This window comes from Microchirus variegatus (assembly GCF_963457635.1).
Source record: "Microchirus variegatus genome assembly, chromosome: 13".
NCBI lineage: Eukaryota > Metazoa > Chordata > Actinopteri > Pleuronectiformes > Soleidae > Microchirus > Microchirus variegatus.
The window spans coordinates 14,951,234-14,968,309 of record NC_139814.1 but is presented as its reverse complement, the minus strand read 5'-3'; the positions used below and the strand labels follow the sequence as shown (position 1 = coordinate 14,968,309).

General features: G+C 40.1%; 1 protein-coding gene across 1 annotated transcript in view; it reads right to left on the bottom strand.

Moving 5' to 3' along the window:
- Positions 1-17,076, bottom strand: part of gabbr2 (gamma-aminobutyric acid (GABA) B receptor, 2) — a gene marked incomplete at both ends in the record, with an annotated part of 170,458 nt that overhangs the window by 85,178 nt on the left and 68,204 nt on the right. The window lies entirely within an intron of this gene.

Sequence of the window (17,076 nt, the reverse complement as noted above, 5' to 3'; positions counted from 1 at the left end):
ACACACACACACACACACACACGCGTGTGCTCATTCATAGTCTAATGGTGTGAACAAATAAACCCTTACAAATGACTTTAAATGTCAGTGAAACAGCACCTTTAACTGGAGCTGTAAGTAGATCTGCAATTATTGGATGGAACTGATGACCCCTGTCTGCATGACCTTTTAAGTATGTGCGTGTGTGTCTGTGTACTTGTATTTGTTACCTCTTTAGGACATTTTTCTGGCATAAACATAGGCCTTGTCAGGACCAGATGTCATCATGGAGACCAAAGACTGGTCCCTATGAGGCAGAACCTCATTACTGAGGAACTAGTTGGGTTTAGGGCTAACAATTGAATTGTGGTTGGTTAAGGTTGGGGATAAGGCCTTAGGCAGGCTGTCCAAATGGAAGTCAACGCCAGTCTTAAAATGTATAGAAATATGAGATTGTGTGTGTACGTGTGTGTGTGTGTTGGAGAATGTATAGATGCGGTGTGCAAGACCCTGCCTCAGTGTTGTTGTGTGTATGTGTGTGTGATTTATCTTTGGTTCAGTTAATTAAAGGTGCATGCACACACAGACACACACACACATATCTTACTATATCTCTCAACACATCAAAGAGAGACGCTTGTAAATATGCATAAATAACTTGAGGTCTGAAAAGGTACAGAATATTTTGGCACACGCAGCCGATCTAAGATAATGAGGCACTACGCTTTATTTTTTCAGTGTCCTATCTGTGTTAATTTAATGAGCGATAGGAATCAGTGCGGGGTTAATTACATACTTTGTACAGATTAAGCAGAATTTGTGATTCATGATGATAGCGATCAACATAAGGATATTATAACGCCGACTGAGACCAAGAAGTACACCAGTAGATCTGCTCAGAGAGCGCCAAAGCTGTGAGGAGTTCAAGCACCTCCTAACTTAAGAGATTACTGTGAAGGTCTCATTAAATCTCGGTCCACTTAAAGACGCATTTACTTCTTATTAATCATAGTACTCCTGGTACTATTACCACTATAGTGCTGTAGCAGTGTCAAATAGAGCACACAACAACAATTCAAAACTGATTTTATATAGGAAGTCTGACACCCACAAAACACAGCTAGAATGTCAAATATTATAAGTGCAGTTTGACAAAATTTGATAATTTTGAGTGGAAATACTGTCAAAGCATCGAAGGCTAACATTTAAGGTGATGAAAGAAGTACTGTTCTGTGTATATTGTCTCCATATTAGCGGGAAAATCTAACCTAAATTAAGCACCTGCCTTTAAAATAAACAAAACAAAAAAAAAAACAACCTGAACACTATCAGCCAAGCTACTCACGAGATCCCAGAGCTAAAAGTATTCGCCCAACCAGTGGGAAACCCTCAGTTTGGCTCACTAAATCACCACTTTGTGCAAAAGCCCACAGGGGTTTGTGTTCACACATGAACGAGACAGGCTTTTAAAACAACACGTGGATTTAAGTCATCAATTAAGCATGAAGAAAGGTCTTTATCTTGGTAACACTCCTAAACCGAAAATCACCCACCAGTCTTTGAGGGCGTCAGGGGGTCTTTTCCAGAATTGCCTTAATCTCCCTTTGGTTCTTAGACTGTTAGCTTCAGCCACACGAACAAGATGCTCAAATTGATCTCAAATAAGAACCAAATTGATTGCACCAGTTCTTGCACAACTGTACTGGGAGAAGACGTCATGGTCCAAAGACCCCCCCATTAACTGCTCAAGTTCAATGTAGCTGTTTGCTGTGAATCGTGGCAGACAGTGGAAACCACAAGGTAATATTTAAGTATTAAATATCAATCAAAGGCAACAATAGGCCAGTTTGGGTATACAAGATGAGAGGAAGCCCTGATGTATTATTTAAAGAATAGGCTGGTTTTTTTTTTATCTAACTCTTAGCAGCCTTTTTTTGAGGACAGGCCAAAAATAGCGTCATGATATCACACATCTGAGAGCAGTGGCTTATGTAAGAGGGGTTTAAAGAGGGCCAGTCCAAATAGGATGGTCTTTAGTGGAGAGCTCTACACCAGCGTCACATTGGTACACACAAACACACACACCACGCACAGGTTAGAGCACATGCAATCACACACACTCAAACCACCGATCCTCACTGGTACACACAAACTAGAACAAGCAGTCTTCTTTTGCCAGTAGTAATTAAATCTGTGGCACTGGGCTCTGGGGTGGCTTCTCCCTCTCATATCACCACAAGGTCACAGAGGCCCTTGGTTGCATGACTGAGGATCTCTTTGGTGATGAAGAAAGGGTGATTCCTTGACACGACCACAGTGGAGATCGACAGTATTCAAGTATTTCGTAAACATAGTCGTTAACCACAGTCCGTTTGAAGGGCGTATGAAAGCTCGGCTCTCCCTCTCTATCCTTTTGCCAAAAAGCAAAAAAGGGGACTCGGGAAGGTGACATTTTTCAAACCAATTAACCAGATATACCATGCGTGAAACTCAATGAATGGATGACATTCAAACTTCTTATGTTAATCACAACCTGGTAATTTATTTATTTTGCTGGGGCTTCAGGATTTCAAGACATCCGTTCAGTGGAATTGTGGTTTTAGTGAGCGATAGTTTGCCTTAGCTGCTAAGCTCACAGATCCTGGTTGCTGTCACATGTTCAGATATGCTGTGTTTCTATATCTTGAAATAAATATGTTAGGTCTTTGGATGCTAATAATCAAACTGAAAGTAACTAGAATGTGCTACACTAGCATATTTGACATTGAATTACAGATAACTGATAAATTAATTGTTCATGGAGCTAAATGTTCACACCAGTATGTCAACATGAACACAAGATCAATAAGAAGATCCCAGATTTTAGGCATTCTATTATGTTAACCATAATAGTTTAGCACGTTAGCTTCTATGGGTTATCGTATATGGGAACGATGAATGCTGACACAAAACGATGGTAATCTATACAGTGATTGGAACAAAACGGTTGGGCTGAACAACTAACAAGCAGAACAACACTGCCGTCCATTGAGCCATGCCATTATTAGTAATAATGAGAGTCGAGATTCCATTTAAGAAAAGCTATAACTGCTTCTTGCTAGCCATTAGCCCTCTTTGTAGGAGTTGGGTGTTGTGAGTTAGTGGGTAAGATAAAGGTGGTTTGTCTTTCTGATCACGTTCTAACACAGCCACAGAAGATTGCCACAGCTAAAGACCTAGACATAGTTGTTAAAGCCTTTATTACAAGCATCCACAGCAAAATGTCCCTTTGTTAATACCTTCTGCAATATACCTGCCTGATTTGGCATGGAATGGAGAATCAATGGCGCATAAATTAAAGGCAACAAGCCTTACAACCGTCCAAGCACAAGCGGTTTAGACACGAATAAAGAAGATGCAAGAGTGGGTCTAATCACATTGATTAATGTTATAGCATTGATTGGTCCTTGTAGGAACAACTCACAATAGGATCTGCTGGTGCTAATTGTATCGTTGGCCTTTGAATAATGAAGCGACTATTATAGACACTGAAGTTAAAAAAGTTAAGGGATCACAGGTTAATCAAAAAATTGATTTGAGACTAGAGTGCATTAGAAAACACAAAAACTGTGTCAGTGTGTGTATCTTACACAGAAATGTGCAAGAAGTAAACAGAAACAGAAACATTGTACAATGATTCCTCACAGTAAAACTAGTTACATAAATTAATATAACTCCACATACTAGTGCACTGCAGCAAACAAATATGGATTATAAATAGGACATGATAAACATGTCAATAAGGGCATGCATAAAGTGATCAATTACCGACACTCTCATTAGTGATGATCAGTCCGATGGTAGACTTAACAGGGGGTAAGTCAACTTTAAGCACATTTAATATACATTTAAAATAAGCAGAACTCACAGTAGATTACAAACTATGAATTGATTTAGGGTGCTTTCATGCATGTATTCTGTTCTATTTCCAGGACCAAGGGAGGTATGTTACAATGTTGCACGTAACCTTAGTTTGATTCGTTTTCACACTGCAGTCTATAGACTCGACATGCCCTCAACGCTACGTGCTTATAAAAGGTTTTGCGATTTTCCAATTTGAGCGAGCAACTAGGCTTTGCCAAGAAAACAATACTATACATCTGATGATGATAAGAAGACGCACTGTTTACTGTTGCTGCATCCAGACACCACCGGAGTGTTCTGGGGGCATATAATGACCTATTCACCGGACATTTTGCATGAAGTAACCGGATTGGTTATATAACCCATTTATAAGCCTAGACTCTTTCCAACGTGTAGCTTGAACCCCGCACAGAGAATACAACTAAATTGTGTACACACTGCAAATGACCCGCTCCCTGTGCGAGCTGAGAGCACCCTCTCTAGGCGGTCTCAGCCCACTTGATTTGTGGCAGAATGTCTTTCGATTGCTGTGTTCACACAAACCTATAACAACCGATCTAGGGAGGAAACGCCCCCCGGTTTTGGAACAAGCTCGGTATAAAAACAGCCTTAAATATGGTTTTTGAATCATTACTGATGACCTACAAAGAGAAAGTACTGCCATAAATTTCATTCAATGTCACCGACAATGGGGGGGCATACTTTCAAAGGGTATTCGGAGGTTATAATGAATTTTACACACATGTAGTCAGGTTACCAGAGTGTCAGGCCTTGATTGGATGTATCCCAGAATAAAACATTTTCAAGAGGTGCTTTGAGTTGACTCCAACACATGATAAATTGAACAGAGCGCTTCTAATAATCACAAGGGATAGTATCAAACAACTTCAAATGCTCAGCCCACCCATGCCTATTATCTCTACCTTCGCCCACCTCACAACAGTTTCAAAGCCCATCCATACTGCCAGAACCCTGGGACCCCTTGCAGAGTAATAGCTCAGTAATAGTGGTGCTACTGATCAGGAAGCACAGAGGTGGTCCTGGGGTTTATTCAATATGCAAGAGAGGCATTTGGTGCACCGTGGGAGAACCCAGCTGGAGCGGCGTCGGTAAGGGAGAAGCTTTGGACCCCATGTCGACCACATCCAGGACTCATTAGCACCGGAATTGGGGATGGAGAAAAGAAAAAATACCGCAGGTAGATGGGAGAGGACTTAAGTGAGACGTCTGGTAATGATAAGACAGTGAGAAACAATGGAGGGGATGATGCAAATAAACAGATGACTGGAAAGAAAAAGAAGAGACATGGTAAATAATGTGCCAGTCATTATTGATTCTATACAGGGATGTTAGCGCGTGGGTTGCATGGACTTTTGCAGACAATGCACACATGCACCATTATGCGCATGTACTGTTTAAGATCGTCACATGGCTCAGTGAAGCATGTGTTGCTGGAAAACAGCAAAACAGTAGCGGCGCAGGGAAGTCGCCTCATTTTAAATTGGGGTTAAACGGAGAGCACTGCAATGACATAACTTCGCTGTAGTTTAGCCCAGTGATGCCAGAGTGACGGAGAACATGTTGCCATATGGATTGTCAATGAGAGAAGAGATGAGATGCACACATAGTGGATTAGATGCACACACATTGCACAACATTGGACTGAGACATTACAGCTTTGTAGATAGACCTTAACAAACAAGCATCTACAGTGTTTATGTTCTGTTTCTCATTCTGCAGCTCAACTGCCTGACATGTGATGTGTAAAATGTAATCGATTTAGAACTACAGAAGGAATTTCTTTTTCAAAGTGTGTTTAGTATAATCATAATTATAGTATCATCCTATCAGAACACTATTGTCCAACACAAAAACACAAAACCTTGGAGAGCTGCATGCGAGAAAAAGAACCGCCTTTTAGTGAACATTTATACCGCGCTCAAGCACACACTTCAAGATGAGCAGCACAATCAATTTACAAGGTATTGGTTTTTCATTTTAGCAAATTACTGGGAGTGATTTGAGATGAGGCACATTAGCCATGTGTGTGTGATGGTGATGGTGGTGCTGGTAAACAGATATGAGTAGACTTGAGAAGAATCCACAGTAATAACGGAGACAATTTAAGCACATTATGGTGATGATTATTGTTATGCATTCATCAGATGAAGAGAAATAAAACCTCAGGGAGCCCTGATGGAACTGGTAAAAAAGAAAGAAGGTTAATTAATATTTTTTTTAAATAACTTGTATTTTATAATGTTGAGTTGCATGTGAAAAGAAATCCTGCATATCAAACTTTAATAGTAATATTTGACAATCCAAATGTAAGTATTTTCCCAGTTAGAAACATTAAAAAAAACTATCAAAGACCAAATAATTTTCAGTTTTTCACAAGGTTAGCTCTCCAAGCTAATGCATGCTAACTACACTACTAACAACAACCACCACACTATCAAACAAAAACCAGAGCTGCACAAGTTGTTCTAAAAGAGCCTCAGTTCCAAGGCCATGAAGGTAAACGGGATTTCCGACAACTGTCAGCTATGATGAATTCAAATATGGTGTTGGCAACAGTAAACCTTACATTCAAACACATCATCTTCACTTTGAAAGCAATTGTCCTTTGTGCAAATACTGGACTCTGACAAGCACTCCACTATATTGAGTTACAGTGTACTGGCTGCTAGACAGGTGAGTGATGTGGCAGTAGCCTCGTCTCTAATAGCTTTTGGTCTGCTGCAGCTCCAGCTGTAAGATGCCAATCATGTTATAGCTCATGCCAACATGTATAAACCCACCCGCACACATGACTGAGTGATGTTCCGTTTATGTTTCGCTGACCTCGCACAACACCCAACCACATCGCTCTCATCTCAGGTCAATTGTCGCCCGTCTCCTGTTAAGACTGTCATTTATTTCTGCAGTTATGTCCGTCCTTCCTCATATCAAAGCCTAACTCCACTGACGACGAAAATCACAGAACATGAAGCTCCGTCTCAGCAATGTGTTCAGTGTTGGTAATGACCCGTACAAGCATTCAATCACACACACACTGCCAATGAATCACTGCCAAGTGAGACAGAGGCTTTCCCTTTTTTCACCTTACATATATCAAATCCAAACTGTCTAGGGAGTAACCCGCCTATCACCCTATGTCAGCTGAGATAGGCACAGCAACCCCCGCGACCCTTCGGTGGAGGATAAAGCGGTAGATGATGGATGGATGGATGGATGGATATATCAAATCCAGCATGCGCAGACATCTCGCCCAACCAAAACCACACCTTACAGAAAAACACAGTATTAAAAAGTATAATGTGTACAAAACAGGAATCGAGGAAAGGGTTAAGAAGATGACAAAAAAAAATTGTGTGAAAATGAGGGGACAACAGAAGTGTCCTGTTCTACAATTAGTAAAATGAGACAAAACTACACAGTTTGTCAAATATACCAAAATGCATACATTGAACTATAATTGGTAACTTCTGGTGACACCCAAAACTGCTTTACCAGGAAATTTGACCGAAGTTCCAGAAGATATAGTAGTAGAGTCATACGGCTCGGTCTTCTCTTGCATCTACAGTAATATCTCAAAAACTAATGATAGAAAGCTAATGAAATCAACAATCGCTCTCTTCTATTTCTTCATTCATCCATCCATCCTACTGCTTCTTCTTTGAGGGTTCCATAAGGAGCTGGAGCCAATCGCAGCTGACAATGGGTGAGAGACAGGGTGGTTACAGCCTTCTTTAACAATTATATCAATTCTATTGTCAGACAACGTTGATGCAAATACATGCAGTAGTAGACAGATGTCCCTATGGGTTTACACAGCAGCTGTTTTGTGGCCATTAAAAGATTAACCTTTGAGTTGTACATCATTTAAAACACATTTTACATCAACAGAAGAAGCCTCTCAAATCACATCATCTATTTTTTGTATAGTGTGGCGTTTGCTTGGCATGGGGTCACCTTCATACAACTGTTTGTCGACAGGCTGTCCTTAAACGTGGGAGAAAACAAGTTGCACTAATTATATATACTAATTTGTATGTTAACCTTACTTGTTCGTTGCTTTTTAAATCATCAATTCAACCGAACGATCGATTTCGAGAAGGACCAACGTAAAAGATACAAAATAGGAACCACCACAAAAGCATCGTCTCTGAGCTCCATGATTGTGGTGGTTTTTCTTCCTCTGACTCGCACTTAATATGATGTCACACTTTATGCATGGGTGTGAACAACTACTGGTGATGGGAAAGATGTTAATAGTCCTTTTTCAGCAGCTTTACCTGGGTTAAAAAGCCCACAGTATACCCATACCCATTCTCTCTATTTCCAAACCAATTTTCCTTTGGACTTTACGATCAAATGGTACGTGATAGCATCACTGAATGCTGGACAAACATTAGATTCCGAGGATCCGTTGAATGCTCACGAGGAGGTCGCAGGAGGAGGAGGGGGCTTTGAATGATGGTATTCTGCCACCTCACTCCATAACTATTCTATTTATAAATTGAGATTTGATACCATAACCTGAAATCTCACGGTGCACCCTGCCGCCACTTGGCTGCCTATGAATGATTTATGAGAAGATGCTGAACAGTAGAGACCATTATTGTTCTTTTTCTTTTTTCTCTTCACCTCCTCCCGCCTCTCTTTCCATCACTCTACACGCTGATTCTTTCAGAGAAGCAGGGATTTACGCTGCATGAACTAGTATTTCTCTTGGCTCACTTGGCCAAGTTGTGGTGAACACGCAGCAAAACATGCCGATGTGTTCTTATTAAAAATTTAAACAGAAACCAAAGTATTGTTGAAGCATTAAATGTCAACTTTAGGATTTGAGGGTATTTGTAAAAAGTTCAGTTGCTTCCTAAGGACTGTAGCTGACAGCCAGATGAATCATTACTTATGCTCAAATCACAGCCACTCTCTTACCAAGGTGGTCCATTTAAAGAACACTCCTTCCTCACTCATTTCTTGCTACACCAATGCTGCCTCTCACTGCAGCTTCTTACAAGTTCTTTTCACTTCTGTGCTCTTGTCATTGCTTTAAAAAAACAGGTAGGCCCTATTTAGACAGTGGACATTTCTGTGCACCAATCAGGATTAATTCAGCTTGATTAGTGTCCATCAGATTAATAAACGCAATCACAGTTGTGATGAAGCAGAATACAAATAGTCCTGCAAAAGCAAAAACCCTTTCTAATACCACGATCAGGATTTTTATCACCATAGGAATAAAAGAAAAGTAACTGTAAGGGAGATTTTTGATTATAAGCGTGCATGTCTGATACATATAGTTAGTAAGACTTTAGATAGTGTTTAAGGACCAGACGCCTGGGACCTTGCTTTCTAGGGATGGGACCTTGAAAGGTGTACGGTCAAATGCACTCGCATCGCGCAGCATCAGCAACACACATGCACGCAGCTACACGCACATGTAGTAGAGTGTAGGGCTGGGCGGTATACCGGTTCACACCGAATACCGGTTTATATTTTCGTTATGATAAGAATTTTTAATATACCACCATACTGGTGTATTTGATTACACAACATCAGCGCAGCCGCTGCGAAATCGAAATCGAAATCCCTTGCACAAAACTGTTGAGAGCACGAGACATTGTTGGCACGGGGCGGGAGAGAGAGAGAGAGCGAGAGACAGAGAGAGAGAGAGCGAGAGAGCGAGATCTGCGCTCTTGGTCATTAGTTAATTTACCTATTTGTGTGTAGGTACTATGTTGTGAAATATGTTTAAACTTAAATAAACTACACATACAGGAAGTGATTCGTTTTTGTATTTTTATTTGGATATTGGTTGTGAAGTGATTGTATTTCTATGTTAAAATGTTCTATTAAATAAAATATGCAAAAATATATATCTTTCTGTATGCTGTAATGTGGTTTAAAAAATGTAAATTGGAATCGGCTAAAATCGGTATCGGCAGGTCAAACATCTTGAAAAATCGGAAATCGGCCCCGAAAATGGCAACCGGTGCAGCCCTAGTTTCTACAGTGAACTAAAGTGTTTCATTCATCTAAACCTGAGAACACTGAGGCTGCCTGATGAGCTACTGTATGTGGACACAAAGCCATAGATCCCACCCTCTTCCCTGCGGCTACTCTCCAGCATAACAACAAAGTTGCTCAATTTCTCACGACCCGTGTTTCCGAAGGGCAAACAGGATCATAATTAAGCGTTTTGGGGGAAAAAAAGGATCCAACCGGCTGCTTTTACCTCGACGAATTTATGAGAAACGAGAAACAATGTTTTCTCAAGGAGACAAATCACTCAGCCAAGCACCAGAGCTAATGTCACCTACTAAATCAAGAGACTGCTCACTAGACACATTTTAGTTTTACTTTCTCATAAAAAGCAGCTCGTCTTCCCTTGTTCTATTTTTCAGATCCACTAACACTTCAGTTTGTACCTGTTCTCGCTGTCCTTTAAACAATGTCTTTTAGTGTTGAAAAAGAAGTTACTCTGACAAAAAGAACTATTATGTGAAGCTTCAGGAAAACTGCTTACTGCAAAAAAAGAAATGTTCAGTCGCCCATCTCTCCCCTGGGGGGAATGTGCGTGTTTGCCGATGCCCAATAAAGAATTAGAATGTTTGTCAGAACAGCTGATCTGTCGCACAGTGCAATATTCATTCTATAATAGGTTATGTATGGGCAGTGCAGGGAAAGCCCACACACAGGCAATTCATGTTGTGAGTGGGCAAACGTTTCAGTGGAGACAGCATTTGCAAATTACTATCTTTTAAGTTGGCAGACATCTAGCGAGAGATCTCTCTCTCTCTCTCTCTCTTTCTCTCCAGTTTTCAGGAGAAAAGCATTTACAGTCCATACTTATGGGACTCTATCGGTCCCATTTGGTCCAATAATATTCTGATGCGACTCTTCCCGTTGCTTTTCAATTAAATTGTTAATGAAGGTAGTGATAAATAAAGCATGGGTACACAGAACAGACATGGCATGCTGGAGAGACAGAGACAGAAAGAGAGAGAGAGGAAGAAGAAGAAGAGAGAAAAAAAAAAAAAACAGCCTCTGTGCCAAAGCGAGAGGACGATGCTGGGAACACCCAGATGGTTTCATGAGCAACATTGTCTCCTTCTGTCATTTTTGTTCTCCTGTACATTCTGTCACTCTCCAATGGTGACACCATCTTGTTTTCATGCAAACTAGGACAAGAAAATCAGAAAGAGAGGGGTAATAAAAAAATAAAAAAAGAGCATGCATGAATAGTTAAATCTCAGCGGCAATAAAATTGGATCTGTTTCATTGAACAATGAGATTTATTCAGTCACTTTCTTATATGTACAGTTGAGTGTGTGGGTGTTTGTTGGAGCTAGAAAACGTCATACGGCTGTGTGTGTGTTTTGTCCTTTCTTTCTATAGAAGCTGGGCCAATATTATCAGTCTATATTCACTGTGAATGTAATAAAAGTAATTAAAATAAATTATATTTGAAAGATAAACTTTTTTTTGTAAGAGTGCACAAACTTTTATTCATCTGTTATATTCAGGTTCCAGCACCTTAAACCTGCATTGGCTGATTTGTATATATGTATTGTGTGTGTATGTATTAGAAAAGGTCATTATATTTGAAATTAAAAAAACAAAAAAAACAAAACGAACTAAAATTGATCCCGTTTATAAATTCATTTCATACATAATCCTTTTGGGTTCATATGAAGTGTGATTTTTGGGCTGTGATGTTGATCTATTTTCATTTATAATAAAATGATTTCAATTTGTTTTTGATTACAATGTTGGACATAAGGCTTTGCAAGTTATATTGTTTACATTTGTTATGTAGTTAATTAGGTTGAGTTGATTCATCCAAGGGAATCAAACCTCTCGTCTTTTATTGGGATTTCTAATTTTGCCGGTAATTTTGAGACTCCTGGCTCACAGACAGTGTTTTGAGTCTCATGAGGGTTATTTATTATTTGTTTATGTTGTTATGTTCATGTGTGTCCATAATCTGTTCATACCTCAGCAGTAGTAGGCGCAATTTGCACTTCAGGTTACTTTCGGGTTTTAATTATTATAAACTATCATAACCTTGGTATTAAGTGGTATAATGTCTCTGTGTGCACCTGTGTGTGAGCTGCACGTCCGAGTGCGTCACTAGCAGAATTCCTTGGTTGCTCAAGCAAAGGATTAGATTACCGAGCTTAGGCAAAATGGAATCTAATACAGCACTGCAGCAGCACTGAAGTTCAACTGACTTGTCCTGCAACTGGAAAGAAGCTTGTGGTGCGAGGGCCACTGTAATTGGTCATACATCCTTGAAAAAGTTCCCCTGAAATCAATATTACTCAGACCGCCATTTCCCTCATTCACTCACTCTTTCTCTCTTTTCGTGCTCCATTCACAAAAAAGACAATAATGTAATCCCGCAGATTTATTGTGACTGCTTTCACCCTCTCTTCCCTCCTCTCATTGTTCCTTCATTCTTCATCTCTCTCCATTAGACCGCTAATTTGATTTGCAGGCTATCTCTCTCTCTCTCCCCTCCTTAGCCAGGAGATATCAGTAAAAAAAGATGAAGCGGCATAAAACACTTACACATAAAGGACCGTCGTTCCTTTATGACGAGCATTATTTATACATGGGATTACGTCATTTCAACAGCCAATAAATCTTGTGTAATTCAAAAGTCACAGTTGTGTTGCTTTAGTGGAAGCAGGGTGCATTTTATAGCAGTGCACATCGTGTAAATCACTGTGCATACTAACAGGTAATCTCAGGCACTTTGCTGGAAAAATCCCCTGCAACCAATAGTGCAGAGAAATGAGAAGTATTTTTTTTTTTTTTTTTTACAGTGAATTTTGACTCATACAGCCATGATTAGACATATGTATTTCAGCTCCGTGCTCATTTGCACACCAACAAGGTCCATATGCTGTACGCAATCAGTATAATTAGGTAAAATATTTTCACAGAGGGAAAACAGTAGTTAAAAAAAAACCATGTTTTTGGCGATAAGAGTAAAAATAAGAAAAAAGGCTTGAGACACGGCAGAGGATACTAGGCGTAGTATTAGAACATACTACGCCTGAGTATTAGAACATGAGTCTGTTTGGAAGAAAGAATTACACAAACTTGGAGAAAATCATCTTTTTTGAGGACTGGAGGAGGAAATGGCTGCACGTGATGAACTGCAGGCTATCACTAGTTTTCGTAATATTATATATATACAATATTATATTATGACTTTTTAATATCACGACTTTATTCTAGCATATTACGCTTTTATTCTCGTAAAATTACAACTTTTATCTTGAAATATTATAGACTTAATTCTCGAAATATTACTATTTTTTCCCCTCTTCATTTTGGCCCAATACTAAAAACCAAAAAAAATATGCATGTCACAGCACACTCAGGAATTACATCTGAAAATGCATTCTTGTGAGCTGTGAGTGATTCTGCAACACAAAAGGTTCACACTGCATCACACACACACAGTAATACACTTGTGTCTGAGTAGTGAAAAAATGGCCCGTTAAAGAGCAAACTGCTTTCCAGACGGACTCAACACGCTCTTTAATCTGTTTACAACGCAGCTTTGCTTTCATCAGCAGCACAATGTGTGAGGTTGTGAAGTTCTCAGAAAAAAGAAGAAAAAATGCTGTACGTTGAATAAACCATAGGAGAACAGAATCGAATAATCAAACGTGGCTCTTCACTCTGCCCCTCGTTTCCCAACATGTGACCCGCCGTGGGCTTGCTGGATTATTGCAAACTGATTATTCCTCCAGCAGTAGAGCGGAGGACCGTGGCCTACGGCTTCCTGTAGCCCAAGGCTGCGCTCCCTCCTGTGATGAAAATGAGAAAGAGCCCACATACCTGCCTAGTTTTCAGGGATTCAAAGAACCAAAAATGTAGTGGTCATCTTCACAATGAAAGGAAGGATGCACATTACACGAACACACGTGTGCCAGGACTGTAAAACACATCCATATCATTTTTAGAGACTCGCATTAAAAAGACCCTTGAAGGAGTGCGCCAATGCTCAATTCCAATATTCTTTCCTATGTCACTTCAACATAGACCTATTCATGTCGCACTTGGAAGGAGAGGAAATGAAACGGAGAATATTAAGAGTGCAGTGGGGAAAGTGAGACAGACGGAACACTGTGCACATACACTTTCTTGATTTCATAACTTGGAAAGCACTATGTTTATTGCACAGAGATATTACATAACACGCTTTATTGTGTCAAAAAGAACTCATTATTTGGAAGCTCACTTTGTGCACAATCATTGTCGAAGCACTTGACACTACAGACAGCCACACGACACTAACCTGTGTCAACTTGACCTGAAATGTTATATATATATATATATACATAAATATATATATACATACGTATATATATATACATATATACATATATACATACATATATATATATATATACAAATGCCCTTATCATGGCAATGCATAGCCTGTGTGACAAGTCTTATTCTATCATGTTACCACTCAAAACATGCTTGAGGATTACGAATAAAACCATCACGTTAATGTGTATTAAATGTCCTCTAAAAGCAGACAAGTATGCAAAATTGCAGGATAGACAAAATATTTTACTAGGCCACCACCAAATATTCTCACAAGAAGTTAAGATTCTTGGAAACAGTTTATTTACAGCCTCTTTGTCCATCCACCCTTTTTCCATTCTTAATGCTGAAAACATAAAAAAATACTGGGGAAAGCAATAGAAAAGAGTGAAAATGTTAATAAGACCCCCATCGTCAAATATGCAGGATTTATTTTTGGATATTGAATTATCCCTTGGAACACAACATGTTACATGCAGCAGGGATCTTCAATGATTTTCAGGCCATGGACCTTGAAACTGATGGAGACTACACATATTGTAAAAGTTTTTATATACAACTGGGCTTAGTGTTTTTGTACATTAAACTCATTCAACGTGCAAGGTACAGTGAGTCGGACGGCCGTGCCATTTGTAAACGTACCCTTGTCAACTGATACCAATGCCAAAATGCATGATAATCATAAATACAAGCTTTACAAACTGACTGTTTTTATTTCAAACAGAAATGAGTGAAGGCCTGTGCATAGCAGGATTGCTATCGCAACGACACATCACCAGTCAGGTAAAACTAACCTCACGACACGTAGAGCTGACAGACAGACAGACAAACATGTTGTAGGGACAGTGAATGTGTATCCAAAGACATTTAAATTAATCAACCAAAGATTGTGTGACCCCCCCCCGCAGTATACTGACATACTCATACTCACAATATAGAGCAAATAAAGATGGTTATAAGAGAAACAGGGATTTGGACGGGGGACAAAGAAGGAGAGCAGACAGCCTGAAGAATCTCTCCCCACATAAAACATCTCTTCTAAGGGCCACTCGGCCACTGAGGCCGGTCTTGCTGTACCATTGATCGCAGCCATTCACTTCAGCCAACACATTGTGATTGCACTTTGCAGTAGTATTGACTTTGTGTTAAACTCCTGGCCTACCACGGACACTCACAGCGAGAGCCTCCTGCGTTTCTTCCTGTCTCCTCCGCCTCACTTTCCATCACATCCTCCCCAGTCCGTGTCCAATCCTCTCATCCTGATAGATAAGAATTGTCTTGCTTTAAAAAAAAAACATTGTAGTTGGGGTTAATGAAGAATTTGCTGCTGAACTGCTGATAGCATCATTCCCAGGCATTAACAAAATAATGAAGACTTCCCACTTGATTATTTGCAGATTGCTCAGTCAGGGTTTTTTTTTTCTTTCTCTGCTTTCTACAATTCTGTGCAGTTTGTTCCAAACACTCTTCTGCTTCTGTTTAAAGCGTGACTGGAGATCACAAAACTGCGTTGGTTGAAGCATCCGCCCCCCTGTGCTCTTCTCCACTCATCTTAGATCACTCATTGTTATCTGGTGGTCAACTGATCTCCCTACGTGACACCTACACATCCATTCACATGACATAGTATATTTTATTATTAAACACCCGTCCACTTAGATCCTCTTCACACTATGGATTCTTCGCAACTAAAGCATCACATGGTGCAACAATGGAGACAAAATAAGAGATAAAGTTTTATGAGACATTGCATATCAAAAGTCTTATGTTCAAATCCTTATGAACACAGGAAACGCATGCCACTTAAATCTGGTCATGGAAAACTGTCACCTCAGTGTTGCCGCCGTCTCAAAATTATTTTCTCATTTCAGCCTTTTCTCTGCTGCCTGACTGTATTAGTCGCTTTATTTGATATTCACAAAAAATGCATTTCTCTGCCATGCTACCTTCCTTCCTCACCCTCGGGGAAGTCAACACTCGTCGCTTTCTCCAGAGAGAGAAGAGAAGAGGAGAGCAGAATTCCCTCTACTGCTCAACAGCCGTCCAGTCCTCTGGGCAACAACTCCACCGCCTCCCTGCTTGTCAGAACACCTCTTTGCCATGCAAATTGCTTTGTTTTCCTATGCTCTTGTTCTTGTTCTTTCCAAGCAACCCCTCGAAGCCAAAGGCAGTGTGGACGAGGGGAGAAAAAGACTTTTCTTCCCATTTCAAAATTCAGCCTTTGAAACAGTTTGAGCCCATGCTGACAGCGGAAATGCTACGTCCATGGTGGATTTATGACCACAAGGTCAATGGGTTGGGTTTTCCAATGGGGGGCTTTTTGTGGGAGTGGGGTGGCCTCTTTTTAACTGGAGTGACTGATTATAGCTGGGAACAAAATTGGCAGCAGAGGTTGGTTTGGATCACTTGGAAGTGCTTTACAAGGTTATTGATTGATATGTGTTTATGAAAATAGGTGTGTGTGAGGAGAGAGAGAGATATTCATTGTTCTGTCAGTACACTCTTAGAAATAAGGGTTCCAAAAGGGTCGTTCTACAAGGGCTGAGGTTCTACCTGGAACCATTTGCTTCTGAAAAACCCTTTCTTCGGGAAAGGGTTTTTCAGAAGCAAATGGTTCCTGGTAACACTAATGGTTCCAGTAAGAACCACTCTGATCCAGAGAACTCTTTAAAACCCCTTTCCTGAATAAAGGGTTTTAAAAGGGTTCTTGGTGGAACCCTCCGAAAGGGTTCCAGGTGGAACCTTTATAAAAAAGTTCTACCTGCAGCCAAAAAGGGTTCTCCTATGAGGACAAGCCGAAGAACCTTATATGGTTCTACTAAGCACTTT